A 24768-nucleotide genomic window follows, 5' to 3' on the forward strand; every position below is an offset into this window, starting at 1 on the left:
CTGTGAAGAAGTGGCCCAAATGCCCATGGTCTCCACTCCTGCTACACTGCCTCTCTCTCCCAGCCCACACATATAACCTTGTGGGGAGTTCCCTGTGATCAGTTGACAGAATAAGAAGAGCCTTAGGCCTGGTTTACAGATGGTTCTGTATGATATACAGGCAGCATCTGAAAGTGGACAGCTGTCGTACAGCTGCTTTCTAGGACATCCCTGAAGGACAGTGTGGTAAAGAGAAATCCTCCCAGTTGGCAGAACTTTGAGTAGTGCATCTGGTTGTTCACTTTACTTAGGAGGTATAGCCAGATGTGCAATTATATACTGATTCATGGACTGTGGCCTGTGATTTGGCTGGATGGTTAGGGACTTGGAATGAACATATTAAAAAATTGGTGACAAGGAAATTTGGGGAAAGGTATGTGGATAGACCTCTCTGAATGGGCAAAAGACATGAAGATATTTGTGTCCAAGGGAATGCTCATCAAAGGGTGAACTCAGCAGAGGGGAGTTTTTTTAGTAATCAAGAGGTTAGGATGACCCATTCTGCGGATAGCCATCAGCCTCTTCCTCTAGCCACTCTTGTCATCACCCAATTCACTCATGAACAAAGTGGCCATTTTTGAGACAGGGTTGGAGGTGATGCTAGCTCGGCAACATAGACTTTCACTCACCAAAGCTGACCTGACTATGGCCACAACTGAATGCAGTGGCTAACGCTGAGTCCCAATATGGCGCAGTTCCCCAAGGTGATGGGATAACTACCTGGTGACAGGTTGATTATATTGGACCACTCCCATCATGCAAAGGGCAATGTTTTGTTCGTATTTAAGTGGGCACTTACTCTGGATATGGATATGGATTCGGCTTCCCTGCCTAAGTTGTCATCCGTGGAGTTACAGAATGCCTATCCACTGTCATGGTATTCCACACAGTATTACTTCTGTTCAGGGAACGCATTTCACAGAAAATGAAGTGTGGCAATGGGCCCATGTTCATCGCATTCAGTACTCTTAACATGTTCCACATTATCCTGAAGTAGCTGGCTTGAGAGAATGGTGGAATGGACTTTTGAAGAACCAGTTATATAGTATTAGCTAGGTGATAATACCTTGCTAGGCTGGGGCAGGGTTCTCCAGAAGATTATATATGCTTGAATCAGTGTCCAATATATGGTACTGTTTCTTCCACAGCCAGATTTCACAGTCCAGGAATCAAGGGGCGGATATGGGAGTGGCGCTACTCACCATTACCACAGAACAGTCCTTATTGACATTTTTTTCCTCATAGAGTGCAAGGGGGATATGTCTAGATTCAGACCATATATGCATTGTTGTAGTCCCCCAACGCCCACTCATTTAATGGACCCAGGTGGTTGCCCCAAGTGAGTGCACCAGGAAACCTCATTGATTCCAAATACCTTCCCGTCCTAGAATGTGGTTCTTCTGATGGGTATTGACATATCCTACTTTAATGTACCCCAAAATCACCATAGTAATTTCCAGAAGGGCCCTGCCCCATGTGAGCATCCCTTAATAGCCAAGTTTTCCATTGCTCTTCTGCCTGACCATATAGTCAGGCCATTGGTCACAACTGATGGGGTTCAGGGTAGGCTGCCCCAAGATGTGCCTCTTGGCATGTGGATTATTTTGAGCTGAAAACAGGCAAGGCCCAAAAGACTCAGGAAGAATCTTTGAGCTTCTTCCCCGTTACTGCCTAAAAGAGTTTAAGATAGGAAGACTATCCCAGGAAGGAGCTATTACCGTAAATAACTATAGAAAAGTATGAACTAGGTGTGGTAGACAGGGAGGAACCTAGCAAGGCCTGTTTGATCAAAGTTCTCTCTGTGCCCCATTGTCTGCCTGGGCCCAGCAAATATTTGTTTACCAAACATTAGCTCTTTTAATCTTCCTATGAATTACCTTACTTCCCTTTGAAGTCCCAGACCCCTACCTCCTTTGCCTGAGTCCAGAATAGTATATGTACCTCATCTTGCCTTGCTGTCTTTGGAATTCTTCATGCTTATTTGGATTCCCTTATATATATAATAAATTTGATTTTCTCTTGTTAATCTGCCTTATGTCATTTTAATTGCCAGCCAAAAGAACTAAGAGGGGAAATGGGAAATTCCCCTCCCCCACAATTGGTGGAGTCAACAATACGTCACTGGCTGGCAGCATCTGGCTGAGAAACAGCTTCCTCCTGAAGACTGCTACAGATGAAGAGATCCTGGGACGTCTGGCAAGGGCTGGCAGAAGGTAAAATTTCTTACCATGTCAGCTTCCCAGAATCTCAGTCTGCAGGGTCTGATGGAGCGAAAGTGGTGAGAATCTTTTTTCTCTCTCTGAATTTAGATTAGCAGTTGAAAATATTTGTGGAGCTAGTTCCTTGGACTCAGCGACTCTTTGGAAATTTGGTAGAGCACTCTTGGTTGGTTGATCCTTTTCCACACTATCTTTCTTTGTCTCTATTATGTTATTTGTCATAAGTAGGAAATTCCATAGGGTAAGATGCAGGCACAGGCCCTATAAGCCTGTTGTCTGGACATGCCCTGGAGTCTGGTGAGTTTGTTGATCTCACCAGACTGGCATCTATTTAGACAAACTTTGCTGAGGATTAATATGCACATGAGGTAAAAGCTATGCTAAGGGATATCTTGGAAGCCACAGCCCCACCATTGGTGGGCACGAATCGAGCATTTGACAGCTATTAGGATATTCACCACCTCAAGAAGGCACCCATGAAAGGATAAGTTGGTCAAGGAATGGGTTAGATGGACACTAGGTCACCTGCCAAGTTCGAGAAAATTTCTATGCAGTGAGATACTCTGTAAAACATCACATACTCCGCAACCCTGTGACTCATTCCTCTCAGGCATTTGTGTGGCTCCAAGAAACTCAGGGCTTAGCTAAAGCTGTTAATCTGCATATAAGAAAAAAACAAAACAGGTAAGGTTTTTCCTTCTGTCTTATTATATGTCCAGAAGAGCTTTGTGTTTTAACGAATGAGAAAACATCTTGGGTCTCTGCCATCTAGAAGGTGAATTTACTGGGGTGCATCTGGTGGCCAGTTGAATAGACTGGAGTTCTGAGACATGAAGTTACAAACAGCACTCTCTTTGTCCAGCTGTACTAACTCTCAGGGAGTTTGTCATAAGGGGACTTAGTCCATAAGGGGCCTCTGTTGTCTCAACCTTTGTTGCTTATTAATGCTGGAATAGTCCATTCCAGTAGAACCTTCCTGGTGCCATAAATTAGTGGGTTTGTGGCTAGAGGTGCCCCACATTTTTGTGGGAGACCAGAGATGCCGTTTTCAGGACACCATACTTAATGCCTGTGCAACAAAGGCCTTTACTTTCTTAGAGTGTTGTGTGGAGTGAACCTTTGGATCATGGGGCCTACATCATCTGTGTTCCCACCAGGGATAGCTCCTGTGTCCATAGTAAGATTTATTCTAAGCCTGGAAGATACTTCTGGGTCTTTCCATAAATAGGCTTATTGGATTGAGTCACTATTGGGATAAGTACACTAATGAAGATCTTGCTCATCAATGGCCAGATGACAGATCTTTTGAATTGGAAAAACTTCTATATTTGAAAAGTTTTTTTAGAGAGCTCTCATTCCACGCAGCTGCCTTATTGGTATTTATGGGAAGATCAAACTGAAAAGAAAACCCAAAGAAGTATAATGGCTGGCCTCAGGGAATCCCTTAATAAAATGAAAGAACAAAAGTCAGAATAAAAATTAAAAGCCAAATATGACATAAATTCCCCTTTTCCTCCCTCCTATATTCCCCTGTATCCCCAACTCCCTGTTCCTGACCCTCAAGAAGATCTGGATCTCTGGCTCCCTGGTTTAAAATGCCTCACCTCAAAAATCCTCAGCCATTTCCCTTAGATCCTAAGACTCTGGCTTCTCCAGAAAACATCCAGCTACCTATTTTAACTTCCTTTTCCTTAGAATTAGAGAGGGTACTCAGGCCTGACCTCCAAGCTAAGGGCATACAGGTCACTTGTGTAAATGCTGATAGCCAGGAAGTCAGTTTAGTAGATATAGCCAGGAAGGCTCATTTTGCTGTCCCTTATGACTCTTCCTACTTCCCAGGGCTCTATACTCAGGCCCTGCCAGCTTCAGAAGTTTATGTGCAATGTCCCTTGCTGATGTATCCAAGACTCCAAGACCGCTGCCACAGAGAATTCATGTCCCTTGAACAGAAGCTGATCTTTTAAATTATAAAATGATCTTACCTCCACTCTCAGAAGATCCTACAAAATTCAGAGAGGAATTAGAAAGATTAATGGCTATTCTTAAGCCCACTCACAGAGATCTTGACTGATTACTGTCGACTGAAAAAAACCCCACAACTTAAAAGTTGAAAATTATGCTTTATTCACGGACCTTACTGAGGACTATAGCTTGGAATGGCAGCCTCTCAGATAGCTTTGAGGTACTGTTCCAAAGAGGTAGGGGAGGAACCAGGATATCTAGGAGTTTTTGCTGAAAAAAAAAAAACAACCCAAAAACATGTAAGTTGGACATCCAAAGATTACTGCTAATCACAAAAAACAGACATCTCAAGTTAATAATTTGAGTGCTTTTCTGTGTACAGGAAGATGCAAGAGTCTGGGCTTAGTGAAATTATTCCTTTGATATGCACCTTAACTATCTAGGACCAGTATCCTGTTTTTCTCCATCTTGAATCCCCTCCAGGTGCACCATGGTGAGGGCCGCTTCAGTGGCTGATGGCTTTATGGCTGCAACATCCTTTGTTTGCTGAAATGGCAGGTGAAGTTCTTTGTCCACACTGCCTCCTTTTGGTCATAAATTCAACCGACGTTTGGGAGGCAGTTCATGACCAATTTTGTCCCACAGTGCTAAGGCTCATTCCCAGATCAGGTGAAGATTCTCTTGATAGGTCACTCATGTGCTAATTTTTGAATTAGGCCCTGTTGATAATCTAAAATTCTCTGGATTGCCTTTTTTACTAGTCTCTTGTAATCCAGGAAATGTTTTCCATTGTTGCTTTTCCCCATATTTAGAGTTGTACTATTACCATTATTCTACATAGAGTTATATACATATGGTCAACTGCCTCAAAATGTTTAGCCATAATTAATTTTGTCAGAGGCCTGGTTATACATTGGGTAATGCAGGAGACAATAATCTTATGAAACGGGATATAAGTAATACAGCTAGTAACATTAATAAAGTCATAAGTAGGGATTTAAGCCATGAGCTTCCAGAATCAAACCAGCTCCCTAAAAGATCACTAAGACTAGGAAGTGGATCACTTAAGGTAGAAATCTGATTTTTCATGTAGGTCATTAAATGCATTATATTGGAGGATTTGTCTGGTGTGAAAACACAGCATTTGGTTTGAATTACAGTAAGTCCCCTACATACAAACCTTCAAGTTGTGAACTATCAAAGATGTGAACATGCGTTCACATGTCCAGTCACGTAAGTTAGTTCATATGTCTGGTGTTAGGTGTAACCCAGTATATTTCTGGTTTCCTGATCCAATCTGTTCCATGCCAGTTACTATATTTAAGGGAAGTGGTGTATTGGCATTTTTCATAAGACACCCAGCCTTATTTTCTAGTCTTATTAGGCTGATCATCTTTAGTATGATCTAATTTTAATGGGTGATGCAGAATGTACTTTGCCTATGTCAGTTGGGTCAAGTGCTCATAATTCTTCAGGTACTAAGCCTAGCAGTTTTTCTTGTTCTGCATCACTCGCATCATGGATCACAAACATTATATGATGAAGGAAATATGATTGATCCTACAGATCTAAAAACATTTCCCCCTTAGGAGTAAAAGAAATATGGGCTTTTTAAGTCTAGTAAATCTCTACCTATCAGGTGAATACGGATACTTTCTACTAGGAAAAAAGAGTGCCTTCCTTTAAGTTCTCTTAAGCAAAATTCTGAAGGTAATGATTTAAGAACCTTAATAGGCATGTTAGAAACCCCTATCATTTGCTTTGAAGTATTACTGCAAGAGAGGGAGCCTTTGATTTTGATAGAGTTTGAAACTGAAAAGGTGGCCCCAATTAAAGATTTAATTGTTTCTCCTTGTATTTTCATTTCCACTTCTCCCAGGGTGTTAGAAGAGGAAAGATTCCCGTTGTTCCCTTGGAGCAGCCTTATTCTTGTTTAGCTTGGATTTTCTGGTCCGAAATCCAGTTTTGCCCTCAAAATCTTTTTTCGTTTTTCTACAGTCCCTTCTCTGATGACCTGGTTTTTTACAGTAAAAGCAAATGCTAGGTTCCTTTGTCAGTCATGGATAGAATGGGGGTTTGTTAACCATCGACCGACCTTGATTACTTAATTGGTGCAACTAAAGGTTCATAATTTTTATAGATGTATTTCTCTCTTTCCTTTAATGGTTTTGGAAAGTTGGTCGGTGTAATGGGGCCCAACGTAAATTGTGTCTTTTAGTAGAGTAGCTAATTCCTCATCTATGCCTTCTAAAAAGGTGGAGGTGAGCAAAGGATCATTTTGGTGTTTAGAGAATGATTCAGGTGTCATGCCAGAATATAGTTTAAACATTTTCTTGACCCTCTCTTAATACTCTGGAATTGACTCATCTGGGTTTTGTTTACACTGCTGAGTCTTTATCCAGTCTATACAGATTTTGGAAAAAACTCTGGGAGGTCTAAGTAATTTATGAGCTAATTTCTTGCATTCAGTGTGAGCTGGTGGGCTATGTAAATCGAAATCGTTAAGGGGTTTCTCCATCGTGCTTTATCTGTCCATTCCTTTGCTTTACTTTCAGAAACTAATAGCTGTATTAATTGATATCAGTTGGAAAACCTGGGCTCCTAGTTTCAGATGGTTAACGAGAATTCCTTCGCAAATCCCAGTGAATCTTGACTAGTATTGGGAATTTTCTTTTTTCTTTTCTTTTTTTTTTTAAGATTTTTTTTGATGTGGACCATTTTTTTTAAAATTATTTATTTATTTATTTATTGGCTCTGTGGGTCTTCGTTGATGCACGCAGGCTTTCTCTAGTTGCGGTGAGTGGGGGCTAGTCTTCGTTGCTTCAGTAGTTGTGGTGCATGGGCTCAGTAGTTGTGGCTCCTGGGCTCTAGAGTGCAGGCTCAGTAGTTGTAGCGCATGGGCTTAGTTGCTTCACAGCATGTGGGATCTTCCCGGACAAGGGCTCGAACCCATGTCCCCTGCATTGGCAGGCGGATTCTTACACTGTGCCACCAGGGAAGTCCCTGATGTGGACCATTTTTAAAGTCTTTATTGAATTTGTTACAGTATTGCTTCTGTTTTGTGTTTTGATTTTTTGGCCTCAAGGCATGTGGGATCTTAGCTCCCCAACCAGGGATAGAACCCGCATTGGAAGGCAAAGTCTTAACCACTGGATCACCAGGGAAGTCCTAGGATTGGGAATTTTCTTAGTTTAAGTTCTTCTCGGGTCCAGGATGTATATGTAAGCATCAGTGATGGTTCCCCTCTTCCAGTAGTATGTTTCTTTTTAAAGGGAGCTATGCTTATTTCTGATTTTGTGTCCTCCTTTGCTGGGGGAGAGGAAGGAGCAGGAGGTGGGGGTGATGGAAGAGAGAAAGAGCATCTGGGTTAGGCAGTTCAGATAAAAGAGGATATAAAGGAGGAGCAGAGGGAGATACAGGATTAATGTTAGTGGCTTTTAAAAAATTCTGATATTGTTTCAAGCAATTTTTTGTTGATTTCCTGCAGAAAAGTTATTTTATCATTTCCCTTTTAGAAGCTTCTAAACACCTACTGAACTAAGCATTCCATTCAGTCTGTTTGATTTTATGGCCAACTTTCTCTAGCTGTGTATGAAAAAAAAATTAGTTTTGGAATGTCAAAAGAGCCCCAATTTGGCCATTTTACGTTGCGATCTCCTTTAGTATGGTTTTCCCAATAAAGTATTTGCAAGTATGAATTCCAAACGTACTGTATAGGGTGGGGTGTTAACTGGAGGCTGACAATCTATTGTTCCTTTTTCTTTTGTTTTGAAAGTTTTGTTCCCCATCCTGAGGTAGGTTTGTCCCACTAGATAAAATCACTAGTGATGATTGTGTGGTGGGCCAATGTGCTGTTTGTGAGTTTAACTCTTCTAGGTGTCACCCTAGAGTCATTTCAGCTCTCTTACTTACATGTCTCCATTTCTCCCTTCTGTAGCCTAAGATCGTTGTGGGTGTTGAGATTACTGAGTGGCCAGCTCTTATGCGTGTTCCTGGAAGATCAAGTTTTTAATTAAAATGAGTAGGTTTCCCTAAGAGATGACATGGTATGAGGACTTGCCTCCATCACTCCCACAAGTTTCTCAGTTGCCTGAAAAAGCCATTGCCAGCCAGGAGGAGATGTCCCTTCTTTGGAGCTGAAAACTCTCATGAGATATCTTTACTTTTATTCTGACAAACTCCATTAATGTAGCCAATTCAAGGAAAAATGAAACCTAATCTCCCACCTAATTACCTAGTTCAACCCTCCTCAGTATCTTTAAGCAAAAATCCTCCCAGTCTTTCAAGTGAGGATAATCCAGGTACCTCTTCTTGAACCTAAGTTCAAGAAAACCTACTCCTTCAGTGAGGAGTTTAAAACCACTGAATAAAACTTAGGATCACCAACCAATAACTGGAGATCCAAGACCCAGGACAGACTCACTCAAATTCGTGTGGACTCACAGAGGAGACGGACTCACAGAATACCCAAGAGGGTACTCTGGTACCCAGAGTACCAAGGCTCTGAACCATCGTAGAGTTCAAGCAAAGAAGGGAAATCTGCACTAGGTCCTTTCACTGGTTGCCAAAACTGTTAACTGAAAAAAAATGCACAACCCAGAAGTTGAGAATTATGATTTATTTAGGGACCTTAGTGAGGACTATAGTCCAGGATGGCAGCCTCTTAGATGGCTCTGAGGGACTTTTCCGGAGAGGTAAGGGAGGAACCAAGATATATAGGAGTTTTTGCTGGGAACATAAAAACCAAACAAACACATGTTAGTTGAACATCAAAAGATTACTGCTAAACACAAAAAACAGATATCTCAAGTTAATAATTTCAGTGCTTCTCTGTGTATGGGAAGATGCAAGAGTCTGGGCTTATTGAAATTATTCCTTTGATATGCACCTCAACTGTCTAGGGCCAGTATCCTATTTTTTTGCATCCTGAATCCTGTCAGGGTGTACTGTGACTGGGGGTGGGTGGGTGGGGGAGTTGGGGGTGGTTCAGTGGCTGATGGCTTTATGGCTGCAACGTCCTTTGTTTACTGAAATGGCAGTCAACATTCTTTGCCCACACTACCAAAGGACATTCTTCCAGCCCATGACTACACTGTAGCTATCAGGTCAGACAACTCCCTGGAGAAAGTCCTCTCACAGAAGAAATATATGGCCAGACCTTCCCTCGGGCCCTCCTGCAAATGACCAAGGGATGGCTCTACTGGAGGCAGATATTCATAGTTTAGTAGGAGTGATTTTAGAGGTATTTCCTCGTAGATTTAGTTGGTCAAAGATTGAATTATGCACTCAGAAAGAAGGATGACATCCAAAAGCCTTTGTTGAATGTTTTATACAAGCTTTTCAAAGGCACCCTGCATTAAACCTGGAAGCCCCAGAGCATAGCAATCTCCTAATTTCTGTTTTAGGAAGAAAATTTCTTCCTAATAATTAAAAAAAAAAAAAAAAAAGGAGAAAAGAAAGTTCAAAAATAGCATGGTTGGTTGGTCAGGATAGCTGTTAATAAGCATGATAATGCAGGCTGCCACACAATTCTTTGTAAACAGTTCACAGGAAAGCAGAAGGAAAAAGGAATTAAAAACAGTTCTTGCTCTGCAACTTGAGTTTTTAGAAAAGCAAAAACATAACTCTGAGAATAATTTAAAAACCCATGCAGAGCTCTTCCTATGTACCTTCAGAGAATTGCAGGTATTGCAAGAAATCAGGCTATTGCAAGAAGAATTGTCTTGCACTTAAGAGAAAGGAAAGTTTACGAATCAACACTCCTAGGCTCCAACACCCCCAGAAGGTGATGCCAAAAGCTCAGCTTCTCTGTACACTGGTGTTGAATTGAATCTCAGAGACAGCGTCTTGGGTGAAGTAGAAAAGGATAGCTTTATTACTTTGCCAGGCAAAAGGGGACACAGCGGGCTCCTGCCTCGAAAAACTGTGTCCCCACTTGGAGAGGATAGTGAGAAGTTTTATAGTAATGGTTCAAAGAGGGCATGATCAGCTCGTGGACATTCTTCTGATGGATTGGTGGTGAGGAAAGTAGGAGTCAGCATCAACCTTCAGGTTCCAACTGGTCTGGGGTCTACATGCTTGTGGGCAGCATACCGTCATTAATCGTTAACGTCTCCCACCTGGGGGTTTCAGTATCTGCAAAACAGCTCAAAGATACTGTTGTGTGTATCCATTGATTGGGAACCAGGACCTTGCCCCAAGGCTGCACTGTTTTTACTCTTGACTTTGTTTTTCCCTGGTCTCTCATCCCCTTCCTTCCCTAACTATCAACTGCTTGAATCTGCACGTTGGAACTCAGGGAAGGTCATGGAGGTGGAATGAAGGCTATTTCCTGTAATCAAAGAAATGGGCGATACAGAAAGGCTTTGTTCCCAGGAGCCCCAAAGCACCCTGCTTGCTATCAAAGTTTCATTTTTTCTCCTCCTGAGGGACAGTTCCCCCTTGAATGATGGTGTCAACCCATCCTCATTTCTACCCCACAGCCAACCATTGAATTTAAAATAGAGGATCAGGAACTGGATTTTGTAATTGACATTGGTGTTGCTTTCTTTACAATCAGCTCAGAGGGTTTGTCTCTACCTGTCACCTCTGATCCTATTCAAGCTGTCAGAGTCTCTGGGCAGCCTATTTAACTGCCAGTATCTTAGCCCACTGCAATATCTCTAGCGTCTTAACACTCATTGTGCCTTTCTAGTTTCCAGCTGTCCACCAGCAGATCTTTATGTAAATTGAATGCCACTGTAAATTGTAATGAGAAAGGTGTTTTTTAATTTCCCTGCCCTCAGACCAAACTCTAAACCTTTTACTTTTCTTACTAGAAACTAATTCTGATTTAAATTCTTCTGAAGAGTATGAGTCCTTAAAAGATGTCCCAGTTAGTCTCTGGGCTACACAAGCAAATGAAGTAAGGTTGTTACTGAGTGCGGAACCTGTGCACATTAACTTAGAAAAAGAAAAGACCATTTCCATCAGTAGCCCAGTACTCTCTCTCCAGGGATGCACAGCCAGGAATTGAATCTATAAGAGACTCCCTTTTGAAGCAGGGTGTACTGTTCAGCCTTTTTCTCAATCCCATTGCACCCTGACTCACAGTTTCTTTTTGTATAACTGTTTAAAGCAAGGCAATTCACATGAACTTGTGGACTGGGATATTGTGTCTCCCTCAAAATTTTCCTAAATTCTTAAGGCAGACTTGGATTCTGTAGCATTTACCCAAGGCTCCACGCTTATTCAGTATGTTGATGACCTTTTGCTTTGTAATCAAACTAAGCAGGAAGCTCGTACAGACTCACAGACTCCTCGTTCTCCTAAAAGGACTAGCTGAATGAGGCCAGAAAGCCTCCAGATCTAAACTTTACTGAGTGTAAATGGCTGTCACCCCCTTAGGACATGACCTATCTCAAGGCATTTGGAAGCTCACCCCAAATGTCTTAAGTCAATTTTGTCTATCCTTCTCCCCCAAATGAAAAAATAATTACATAAAATTTTAGGGGCAGCTGGCTATTGCTGCTAATAGATTCCTAATTTTACAGCCCTTGCTAAACGTATGCCCTTCTCCCAGATATTATCCCAGACCTTATTTCCTGGCCTTCAGAGGCATTCACCTCCTCTGAAGCCTTAAAATTAGGTACATACCCCTGGCTCTTGGCTTACCTAATTTTGACAAACCTTTTAATCTATAATGCCATGAAAATAATGGGATTGCTGCAGGCATTCTAGGACAGTCTTTTGTCTCTCAGGTATGTTCTACATTTCTCATGTCATTAGACCCTGTGGCATCAGGAATGCCCCCATGCTTATGTGTGGGGCTGCAGCAACTACCTTGATTGACAAAGCTAGTCTCTTATATTAGGCTCCCCATTCATCTGTATGTTCTGGTGCTATGTCTGCTATATTACAAGTCCATAGGACAGAGCACCTCTCTACACACTGACAGACCACTTAGGAGCAGGCTCTGTTAAATCATCTTAAATCATTGTAACACTTTGAATCTTAGCTACTTGATTACCCCTTCCTGATGATATAGACCCCCGCTCTATGCTGCTTGATTGCCTTGCAACTGTTAGGGATGATCTCTAAGCCACAAGAGTATCTCTCAGACATTTCTTTATATAATCTAGACTTTCTTCTATTTTTTTTAACATCTTTATTGGAGTATAATTGCTTTACAGTGGTGTGTTGGTTTCTGCTTTATAACAAAGTGAATCAGCTATACATATACATATATCCGCATATCTTCTCCCTCTTGCCAGACTTCTATTTTGTGATGGCTCCTATAAATGAAATTTCCGGGAAACATAATAACTGGTCATGCCATAGTTTGCCTTCATGAGACTATTGAGATTTATTCTTTGCCTAATGTAAAGTCAGCCCAAGCTGCTGAACTCACAGCTTTTACTAGAGGTTGCACATTAGAAGGAAAAACTGTCCCTATTTACATGAACTCTAAATATGCTTTTGGAGTCTACCATGCTCTTGGCACAATTTGGAAAGTCCATGGATGCTAAACATCTGTAGGTACTCCTGTTGCTAATGGGCATATAATTGCTGCGCTATTACAAGCTAGTCACTTCCCTTCTAAAATTACTGTTGTTTATTGTTCAGCACATACTAAGGAGACAGGTGATGTATCTTTAGGAAATAATAAGGCTGACAGAGCTGCTAAACATGCAGTTCAAAATGGACCCCCTTGTCTTTTCTGCACATAATTTTTAAACCTGCCTTTATTCCTGACTGATAATTATTATCAGGCAAAAACTCCACGATCTAAAAAAGACAAATGGGTACAAAAGGTGCCAACAGTTACCAGATGGATTATATATTGGTCCAAATGGATTTCCTGTAGCCTCCTTTCATTTAACCTTTTGGCTTGCACTTAAATCCCATCAAGTGGGACATATGTGCACTTGGCTGGGGGCGGGGGGATAGTTAGGGAAATGAAAGACAATTATCTTTGCCCTGGTATCCACAAAATTTCTGACCAAATTATTTCTCAGTGTACTACTTGTAAATCTCACCAAATTTCTAGGAGAAATCTGCATCACCCAGGAAGTCCTCCAAAGCCCACATTCCCTTTGTGGCACTCCAAATGGATTTAATAGATTTGTCCCCAGCTGTGGGCTGTACTCACTGTTTGGTTGTTGTCTGCACGTTTAGCGGATGGACTAAACACTTTCTGACTAGATGTGTCAATGCCACAATAGTGGTAAAGAAATTAATCACTGAGGTTATTCCTCGTTTTGGCATTCCTTTACGGATTGAATCAGACCAAGTGACTCATTTTGTAGCAGAGATAAACCATTTGCTTTCAGAAACTTTGATATACTCATTAAAATTTCATACCCTGTAACATCTTTAATCATCAGGGCAGTGGAGTGTAAAAATCTAGCCATAAGAAGGATTTTAGGGAAGATTTGTCAAGAAACTGATTTAAATGGCCAGAAGCTTTGCCCTTGTCCCCTAATATTTATGGAGAAGATACTTAAGATTTCTATTCATTCTTGACAAGTCAAGTTCCAAATTACCTATCCCTTTTCGATTTGCATTTTAAAAAGATGGCAGAGATAAGGTTCCTGGAGAAGACCAGGTAGAACATTTGCATCTCAGAGGTATGGGAGAAGAAAGGCAAGTTCCTTCTAGGATGACTTTGTTCCCTTAAGCCCCCCTGCCCCCCAATTTTTTTCTCAATACTTACAAACCTCTTAAGATAAATAGGGGAGGATTTTGGAGTGTTAAAATTGGTGGGTTTTGGATTATTTCTGGAGCCACGCCTCTGGTCCTGTAAATACTAGATTTGTAAAACAAGGACAGTTGCTTTTATTTCCTGATAGAATTGGGTGGCTACCTCAGTGATATCGAAGGATGGGTATACTATTCATTTACATTGGTATGTTTTACATTCTCTCATCTAGCTTAGGAGAGAAGTTCCCCCCCTAGCTTCAGATATCAGCTATCAAGATCGTGGAGTAGGAGGATGTGGAGTTTGCATCTTCTCACAACTAGGGCACCTACCAGGCACTGGTGGGGGACATTGGAGACCTAAGGGAATGGGAGGAACCCCCGCATTATGGGGTAGGACGTGGTGGGGAGGGCAGGGAAGGAGAAGTGGAAGCGGGATGGGACCTTGAGCAGTGGCTGGGAGAGTGGAGGGGTTCCCATGCTCTGAGGGGCCTACTCACGGTGAGGGAACCAGCAGGGACTAGAGAGACCTTCGGGGGATCAGAGGATTGAAAGGGAATGCAGCCAGTGTTTCCCCCACCCACTCAGGTCCCAGGGAACCTGCTGGGGTCCCGGGCCTGAACCTCCACCCTCTGAGGCCTTCTCTGGCTGTGCAGGTCCTGGGGGCCTGGGGAGCGGGGATGAAAAGTAGAGGTGAGATGGGACCGGTGTACCTGAGGGGCAGCTGGGGGAGGGGAGGGGGTTCCCATGCTTGGAGGGGCCCACTCACGGTGAGGGGATCAGCAGGGACAGGGAGAGAGCTTCAGGGAATCGGGGCTGGAGGGGAACACAGCTAGTGTTTCTCCTGCCCGTTCGGGCCTCAGAGAGCCTGCTGGGGTTCTGGGCCTAAACCTCTGCCCTCCGAGGCCCCCTCTGGCCACACTGAGCTTAAGCCTTGCCCTGGCCAACCCCCCACAAGGACCTTTTCCAGCTGTGCTGGTCCTGAGCCCAGGCTCTGCCCCCTGCCTAAGCCTCGTCCCCCCACAGACAAGGCCTTTTCTGGCCTTTTTTTTTTTTTTTTTTTTTGCTATTGTGGTTCTGTTTTCCTTGTTGGTGTTTTATTTATATTTTTATTTTTTCTAATATATTTTTTACTTTTCTAATTTTACTTTATTTTTTATTCTTTGTTATCATTCTGCGCTTTTTTGCCCCACCATGCAGCTTGTGGAATTTTGGTTCCCAGGCCAGGAGTCAGGCCTGAGCTCCTGTGGTGGGAGTGCTGAGTCCAAACCACTGGACTAACAGAGAACCTCAGACCCCAGGAAATGTTAATTGGAGTGAGGTCTCCCAGAGGTCATCATCTTGCCACCAAGACCTGGCTCTACCCAACCACCTGCAAACTCCAGTGTTGGATGCCTCAGGCCAAACAACCAGTAAGAGAGGAACACAGCCCCACCCATCAAAAAAAAAGATGACAGAAAAATATGTTACAGACGAAGGAGCCAGGTAAAAAGCTACAAGACCAAATAAATGAAGAGGAAATAGGTGACCTACCTGAAAAAGAATTCAGAGTAATGATAGTAAAGATGATCCAAAATCTCGGAAATAGAATGGAGGCACAAATCAAGAAAATACAAGAAATGTTTAACAAGGACCTAGAAGAATGAAAGAACAAACAAACAGTGATGAACAACATAATATCAAGTGAAAAATAGAAGGAACCAATAGCAGAGAAACTGAAGCAGAAGAACGAATAAGTGAGCTGGAAGGTAGAATGGTGGAAATAACTGCCAAGGAGCAGAATAAAGAGAAAAGACTGAAAAGAATTGAGGACAGTCTCAGAGACCTCTGGGACAACATTAAATGCACCAACATTCGAATTATAGGGGTCCTAGAAAAGAAGAGAAAGAGAAAAGGTCTGAGAAAATATTTGAAAAAATTACATTCAGAAACTTTGCTAACATGGGAAAGGAAATAGCCACCCAAGTCCAGGAAGCACAGAGAGACACATACAGGATAAACCCAAGGAGAAACACACCAAGACACATATTAATCAAACTAGCAAAAATTAAATACAAAGAAAAAATATTAAAAGCAGCAAGGGAAAAGCAACAAATAACATACAAGGGAATCCCCATAAGGTTAACAGCTGATCTTTCAGCAGAAACTCTGCAAGCCGGAGGGAATGGCAGGATACATTTAAAGTAAGGAAAGGGAAAAAACTACAACCAAGGTTACTCTACCCAGCAAGGATCTCATTCAGCTTCGATGGAGAAATCAAAAGTTTTACAGACAAACAAAAGTTAAGAGAATTCAGCACCAGCAAACCAGCTTTACAACAAATGCTAAAGGAACTTCTCTAGGCAGGAAACAGAAGAGAAGAAAAAGACTCACAAAAACAAACCCAGAACAATAAAAAAAAATGGTAATAGGAACATATGTATTGATAATTACTTTGAATGTAAATGGTTTGAATGCCCCAATCAAAAGACAGACTGGCTGAATGGATACAAAAGCAAGACCCATAAATATGCTGTCTACAAGAGACCCACTTCAGACCTAGGAACACAAACAGGCTGAAAGTGAGGGGATGGAAAAAGATACTCCATGCAAATGGAAATCAAAAGGAAACGGGAGTAGCAATACTTAGATAAAGTAGACTTTAAACAAGCCATTTTTAAAAATTTTATATTTTTGGCTGTGTTGGGTCTTCATTGCTGCATGTGGGCTTTCTCTAGTTGAGGCGAGTGGGGGTTACTCTTCGTTGCGGTGCTTGGGCTTCTCACTGTGGTGGCTTCTCATTGAGGAGCATGGGCTCTACTCTAGGCCTGTGGGCTCAGTAGTTGTGGCTTGTGGGCTGTAGAGTGTAGGCTCGGTAGTGTGGCTCATGGGCTTAGTTGCTCTGTAACAGGTGGGATCTTCCTAGACCAGAGATCAAACCCATGTCCCCTTCATTGGCAGGAGGATTCTTAACCACTGCACCACCAGGGAAGTCCCTAAAATAGACTTTAAAATAAAGACTGTTACAAGAGATAAGGAAGGACATGACATAATGATCAAGGGAACAATCCGAGAAGAAGATACAACAGTTATAAATATGGGGCTTCCCTGGTGGTGCAGTGGTTGAGAGTCCGCCTGCTGATGCAGGGGACACGGGTTCGTGCCCCAGTCCGGGAAGATCCCACATGCCGCGGAGCGGCTGGGCCCGTGAGCCATGGCCGCTGAGCCTGCGTGTCCAGAGCCTGTGCTCCGCAACGGGAGAGGCCACAACAGTGAGAGGCCTGTGTACCGCAAAAAACAAAAACAAAAACAAGTAAATATTTATGCAGCCAACATAGGAGCACCTCAATACATAAGGCAAATGCTAACAGCCATAAAAGGGAGGGAAGATTGACAGTATCACAGTAATAGTGGGGGATGTTAACACCCCACTTACACCAATGGACAGATCATCCAGACAGAAAATAAGGAAACACAAGCTTTAAATGACACAATAGAGCAGATAGGTTTAATTGATATTTATAGGACATTCCACCTGAAAGCAGCAGAATACACTTTCTTCTCAAGTACACATGGAACATTCTTCAGGATAGATCACATCTTGGGTCATAAATCAAGCCTCAGAAAATTTAAGAAAATTGAAATTGTATCAAGCATCTTTTCTGGCCACAATGCTGTGATATTACAAATCAATCACAGGGAAAAAAATGTAAAAAACACAAAACACATGGAGGCTAAACGGGGCACTGCTGAATAATCAAGAGGTCACCGAAGAAATCAAAGAGGAACTAAACAAATACACAGAAACAACTGACAATGAAAACACGACGCAAAACCTATGGGACGCAGCAAAAGAACTAAGGGAAGTTTATAGCAATTTGGTCTCACCTCAAGAAAAAAGAAACTCTCAAATACACAATCTAATCTTACACCTAAAGCAACTAGAGAAAGGAGAACAACAACAACAACAAAAGCCCCAAAGATACTAGAAGAAAAGAAATCATAAAGATCAGAGCAGAAATACATGAAATAGAAATGAAAAAAACAATAGTAAAAATCAATGAAACTAAAAGCTATTTCTTTGAGAAGATGAACAAAATTGATAAATCTTTAGCCAGACTCATCTCTAATTATTAGAGAAATGCGGATCAAAACTATAATGAGGTATCATCTCACACTGGTCAGAATGGCCATCATTAAAAAATCTATAAACAATAAAGGATGGAGAGGGTAAGAAAAGAAAACCCTCTTGCACTGTTGGTGGGAATGTAAATTGATACAACCACTATGCAGAACAGTATGGAGGGTCCTTAAAAAACTCAAAATAGAAGTACCATATGACCCAGCAATCACACTACTGGGCATATACCCAGAGAAAACCATAATTCAAAAAACACATGTACCCCAATGTTCATTGTAGTACTATTTACAGTAGCCAGGACATGGAAGCAACCTACATGTCCATCGACAGATAAATGGATAAAGAAGATGTGGCACATATATACAATGGAATATTACTCAGCCATAAAAAGAAACGAAATTGGGTCATTTATAGAAATGTGGATGGACTTAGAGTTTGTCATACAGAGTGAAGTAAGTCAGAAAAAGAAAAACAAGTATCATATATTAATGCATATATGTGGAATCTAGAAGAATGTACAGATGAACCTAGTTCCATGGCACGAATAGAGACGTAGACATAGAGAACGGATGTGTGGGTGCAGGGTGGTGAGCAAGGGGAGGGTGGGATGAACTGGGAGATTAGGTTTGACATAAATACACTACCATGTGTAAAATATATAGTAGTGGGAAGCTGCGGTATAGCACAGGGAGCTCAGTTTGTGCTCTCTGATAACCTAGATGGGTGAGATGGGAGGTGAGTGGGAGGGAAGTCCAAGAGGGAGGGGATATATGTATACATATAGCTGATTCACTTAATTGTACAGCAGAAACTAACAGAACATTGTAAAGCAATTTTCCTCCAATAAAAAAAAAAATCAGCTATGGTCTGTTTAGTCAGACTGGTGGCTTCCCATTTTGGCAATCCATTTACAAACACTTTTGTGGATCCTCCCTGGGTTTAAGAATTCTTTGCCTATGGCCCTCCGTTCCTTTGATCTAGAGAGGCTCACTTACAGCCTCAGGTGGTCACAGTTCTAAAAGTAGCCATTTAATAGTGTCTTTGGGGTAGAAAGGCAATTCAGAAGATTACTAGAATGAGTACTCAAAATAAGGAAGAAAGAGGGGAGCAGTAGAGTTTTAGGTACCTTTTATATCATTAATCTTTCATTAGCCCTTTACAACAGATCTGTTTTTTTTAATTTTTTAAAAAATTTTTATTTATTTATTTTTGGCTATGTTGGATTTTCGTCGCTGCATGCGGGCTTTCTCTAGTTGTGGCAAGCAGGGGCTGCTATTAGCGACACACAGGCTTCTCGTTGCGGTGGCTTCTCGTTGCGGTGGCTTCTCGTTGCGGAGCATGGGCTCTAGGCGTGCAGGCTCAGTTGCTCCGCGGCATGTGGGATGTGGGATCTTCCCGGACCAGGGCTCAAACCCACGTCCCCTGCATTGGCAGGCAGATTCTTAACCACTGCGCCACCAGGGAAGTCCCTACAACAGATCTTTAAATGAGGCTCTTTTGGAATTTTGAAGCCTTTGGGGACTTCCACATACCAATTAAAATAGATACAATAGTTTAAGATGAGAGTTCTCTAAAATTTTAATGATTTAGATGTTTCTCCAATTCAAAGGATCCAAGGAGCTAGACTTACAAATATTTTTCCCTGCTAATCAAATACAAAAACACTTAGCACTGTTGTTTCCAGTAGACTCTGCAAGGCACAAATCCAAAAGACTGCCAGCTTTAACTGCGTGCTCAAAATTGTTTTGGAGTGCCAGAAGAACCCCATCTTGGCCATTTTAGGGCCTGATTTCCTTTAATTCTCAATTAAGTGCTTGCAAGCATACATAAACCCAGCTGGTATTCCTGTAGGTGGCTGTTTGCATGGGAGTTGTTTGGCCTTTGAAGCACAATTTCCCAGTATTAATTTCGTAGCTCAATTCAGATATGAGATATGAGATATAATCTGAACAATTTTCTGAGGAGAGCATGGTGGATCACATGTGTGCTGCTTCTGAGTCAAGTTCCTCAAGGAGTTATACTTGGGTCAATTCAACATCTTTTACATGGCTTGGTTTCTCCCTGTGACAGTTTAAAACCATCATGGCTGGCTAGAGCGCTAGGTTATTCCTGTCTGTGGTGCTGCCCGGAGGAACTGTATTTACTTAGTCGTTGTAGTGGGTCTCCCTTATTCTTTGGAGCTGAATAATTAAATCTCTCATTTCACTAGCAAAAGTTTTGTTCAGACCATGTATCAACTCATTTTTTTGGATTTAAGCCAAATTTAACAAAAATCCAGCCCCCTATGTTTCCCTGGGCCTTTGCCCAGACCCCTTAAGGGTCCTGGCCTAGGAAATGCACCAGTGCCCCTTAAGACTCCACATCTTAAGCAAAATAGCTTGAATAACATTTTCAGGATCATCACTCAAACAATGAGTACCTGAGGAGTACTGAGAAACTGGTGGGGCTCAGTGGGCCCATGCTGGTACCAACTGCCGGTGCCGGGTAGATGCCAGGTGCCTTCTGGTGGAGATCTTTGATATCCTGCCAACTGTACCATGCACGTTGACAAAAAATCAGTAAATGTGAGAAAGAAATGGGAAATTTTATTTGAGCCAAATTGAGGATTATAACTTGGGAACAGCATCTCAGAAAACTCTGAGAGCTATATTGCCCGTTAGAAGTCAAGGGACAGTTATATAAGTTTTTTTTGAGACAGAGGGCTGCACATTAAATGACATATTATTGATAGTTTACATAATCCAGATCTAAGGGTCATTGTAGCCTGTATAAGATCAAGAAGGAATGTTATCTTTTAAGTTGTCGTCTTGTTGATGCTAGGACAATGTTACTCTTTAGGGTTAAGGAGGTATTTCTGCCAATGGGCAAGGTTTGGTCAATGTCTAATGCAGCTACACAATGCACAGTAGAGGGCAGAGAAGAGGCCAAAGGGCAGAGAAATTTTTTTATGTTTAAATTTTTCTTGTCTTGCCATAAAATATGAATTTTATTTCACAGAACCTTCCCAGACCTTGCCCTGTTCATCTCTCCCTTTGGCTGGTTCCAATTTGTATCCTTTTGCTATAATAATACTTTAGTCATAAATATAGTAGTGTTCTGAGTTTTGTGAATTGTTCTAGTGAATTATCAAACCTGAGGGGGTAGTGGGAATCCCCAAATTTGTAGACACTTGGTCAGAAGTGAAGGTGGCCTGGAGACCTCTGCACTTAACAGCTGGTATCTGAAATTAGAGCAGTCTTGTGGAGGACTGTGCCCTTCACCTGTGAAGTTTGGTCCAACTCCAGGTAGTTGACGTCAGAAGTCATTGCAATGCTCCCTGCCCCTTAATTAATTCTGGTTAAAAATATTGATAAAGTACTATCTAAATATATTACTCTCAATGTAGATGCTATATGTGTCTAAAACCACAGTTATGCTGAAAATGGGTGCCAATCAAGAGGGACTAGGTTAATTATCAGAATCCTTACCATACAATATTTGGACTTCTGTGAAGTTAGTTATGCTGAAGTTAAAGTGGAGCCATCAGTGCATAGTTGTTATTTAAAGCATAGACTGGATTAATACCCATGGGAGACAGAGAAGAAATCCTCAAGTGTCTAAAGTAGAAGGGATAGATGGTGTTTTCTCCCAGGGGAGAGGAAGGTCTGGCCTCATCTAATCACACCAGCCACATGGGCAATGAGTTCAAAAGTGGAGAAGTGATCTAAAGAAGAACAGGCATCCAAGAAGATGATTGTAATCTCTTTGCCTCATCTACCGAAAGCTTCCGTGTAACCCAATATTGTCTTTGGAGTCTCTTTATATTTGAACAATATCAGAACTCTTCTTGGAATGGCTATGAATTCAAGAGTAGGAGATGTGTTTAAACAGTTGAGTGTTCTTTAGAGGTATGTGTTAAAAGTAAAGCAGGAGGCATTGCCTGACCATCCACCACAAGGGGTCTTCCCCCAAAGATAAGGGAAGTATCTGTTTTTTGGTTGTTGCAAGTCATGCTTCTAAGGAAAATTGTAGTGCAGTAGGAGATGGGTGGAAGCCTCAGTCTGTCTTCATTCTATACAGATTTCCTCTTGTTTCCAAGGTTAGAATTTAGATCAGGCTATAAAAGTTTCTCAAATTGACCCTCTCTCTTCTATGGTTGCTATGGATTGTGCTCCCCTCAAATTTATGTGTTGAAGCCCCAACCCCCAATATGATGGTATTTCAAAACAAGACCTTTGGGAGACAATTAGGTTTAGATAGGGTCATGAGGGTGGGACCCTCATGATGGAATCAGTGTCCTTAATAGGAAGAGACACACAGCACTCTCTCTCTGTCATGTGAGGACACAGTGTGAAGGGCGCTGTATGCAAGCCAGAAAGAGGGCTCTCACCAGGAACCCAATTGGCCAGCACCTTGCTTGTGAACTCCCCAGCCTCCAGAACAAATTTTTATTGTTTAAGCCACTTAGCCTATTGTATTTTGTTATAGCAGCCCAAGCAGACTAAGACAAGGGTTTGTGGTAATTTTGCTCAGGATCTGGTAAATCTTTTATTACATATTTTATGTTAGTATTTTTCTGTTTGTGTGCTTGTTTCAGTCTTCATAGATATGTTGATGGACAGTTGAGACAAAGTCAGGCAAAGTTATCTTTCTATTATTTAAACTAAGAAGTTTCAGCCTTGTTGCTTTTGACTTAATTCCCTTTACCTTTGCAAGGCTGAATTGCAAGAACTAGACTCTCTTCCCAGTTCCTTTTATCCCTCTTTTAACAACACCTGAATAAAAATGATGATGTTATTAAAATGATATTTTGTTAGGATGCTATCTGAATCATGACCTACACCAACCCTCCCCTCATTGTGAGTTTCTTTGGCCTAGGGTGGGGGAGAGTGGGAAGGTGAGGGGAGAGTTAAAAGCTGACAGATGATGAAGGTGAAGCCAGATGAGGCAAAATAATCTTAGGTTAGCTCTTAAGCCTAAAGCAAGACATTTCATTGGACCCCTTGAAGGACTCCTTTTTGCTCTGCTAATATGCACCTAATTAGCATATTATGCACTACTTCTGTCTGCCAAACAAAAACCCAAGTGCACTTACCCTCTTTCTCCTCAGTTTCCAAAGAAGAAGGTAATCCAAAATAGGCCACACCCACATTATAAAAATAGTTAACTTGGCCTTGTGGTACCATCCAATAACAAATAGCCAGTAAAATCCTAAACTTACACCTAAGCAATGTTTCTCCATGGGGATTGGAAAGGAGGTGGGGAGAAGGAACCTTGAGCTCCCTCTAGAGGTTGGCAATAATATTCCTGTAAATTAGGCTTTATATTATAAATTGACCTTTGCTTTCTTATATAATTAAATGTTCTGACATCAATCATCATGCCAAAGTCTGTTCATGACTTTGAGGAGATTAAAGTAATTAACAAACTGAAAAGAAAGCACAAATAAAGCACATAGGCAAAAAAAAAAGCAGGAAGGCATGCCGTCCTTGTATGTCAGTTCTTTTTGACCCTTGTTAGGAGCATCCTAGTATGGACGTGGGTGTCGAGGTCCAGCTGATCTTGATCAGCAGCTTCAGTCAGACGTGACTGCATAGGCTGCTTGAGAAAGAGAAAGAGTTGTCTTATCTCCTTTCCCAAGCTGCTCCTCAGACCAATTAATCAGAATCTCTGGAGGCAGGACCCAGGAATTAGTATTTGAAAAAAAAATTCTTAGGTGACTAATGTGCAGCCAAGTTTGAGAACCAGTACAGGGGGGCAAAGATGTGCTCTTCAAACCTCGTTTCTTCCTTCTGAGCCCAAGGCTTTTTTCTTCTTTTATATTTTATGATTCCATTTTCTATGGTTCCATTTTCTTGCAGGCAGTTCCTTTTTTAATCTCCTTTATATTTTAATTTTGCCAACCTTATTCAAAAGATGCTTCTGAACAGCATTTAATAAACGCAGGGCATTTAGGTTTGCCCCATCATTCTTGATCCAATAATTCCTATTCCTCCAGGACCTTAGACCTTGTTAATGAGATATAACAGGCATAAGATATATTCAGGCATAAGGCCTTATGTAAAGAATTTGAATGTTAATGATTTTCCTGCATTAACCATACTTTGTCTCGGGGTTGCCTTTGCATTACATCCATTCTTTAAAATTGCTCCATTTAGAACTTGGTTCTTCAACAGAACATAAGAGTTTAAGGTCTTAGGCAGAAGTCAACCAACCATAACCCTAAACTCAGTACTAGACCTAAAGCCTTCATGTCCTTAGTTCTGTATCTCTCATTCTGCGATGCCTTTCAGAAGAGCTGGGGAGATAGGACCGATGATTGCATATTGACCTGTTGGCTACTGTACCCACCTTCTTCTTACAGCTATTGTTTAGCCATGACTAAAGAGACTTAGAGTAACTTGGAAGCTTTGGAGGAAAAACTCAGCTCACTTTAATTTATATGTTTGGTTCAGCTTAAGCAGGAAAACTCCATAATGCCAGAGGAGTTTGTCCAGCTGTCTCACCAGCATCTTACAGTAGTCTCCCAGAATCTGCAGAGATTGGTTCCAGGAGCCCCCTCATGTATCAGAATCCTCTGGATGCTTAAGTCCCTTATGGCATAGTAGAGCAGGCCCTCCATATTTGTTGGTTTCGAATCCATGGATTCAGTCAACTGCTGATGGAAATTTACATTGGAGGTTGGTTGAATCTGCACATTTGAAACACCTGAATATGGAGGGCCAACTATATTTACTGAAGAAAAAAAATCTGTGTGTAAATGGACCTGTG

The 24768-nt window shown here is 41.6% G+C and overlaps 1 protein-coding gene across 3 annotated transcripts in view; it reads left to right on the plus strand.

Moving 5' to 3' along the window:
• The window catches only part of TNFSF4 (TNF superfamily member 4), a 168530-nt gene that overhangs the window by 88221 nt on the left and 55541 nt on the right, over nt 1-24768 (plus strand). Inside the window, exon 1 of one of the 3 annotated variants that reach the window (XM_073804338.1) lies at nt 2247-2317. The exons of the other annotated variants lie outside the window; for them this stretch is intronic. The gene's annotated coding sequence lies outside the window, so the exon portion shown is untranslated. Of the gene's footprint in view, nt 1-2246; nt 2318-24768 lie in introns of those variants that run through there. 3 annotated transcript variants of the gene reach the window in all.

Source organism: Tursiops truncatus, chromosome 1 (assembly GCF_011762595.2).
Source record: "Tursiops truncatus isolate mTurTru1 chromosome 1, mTurTru1.mat.Y, whole genome shotgun sequence".
Lineage (NCBI taxonomy): Eukaryota > Metazoa > Chordata > Mammalia > Artiodactyla > Delphinidae > Tursiops > Tursiops truncatus.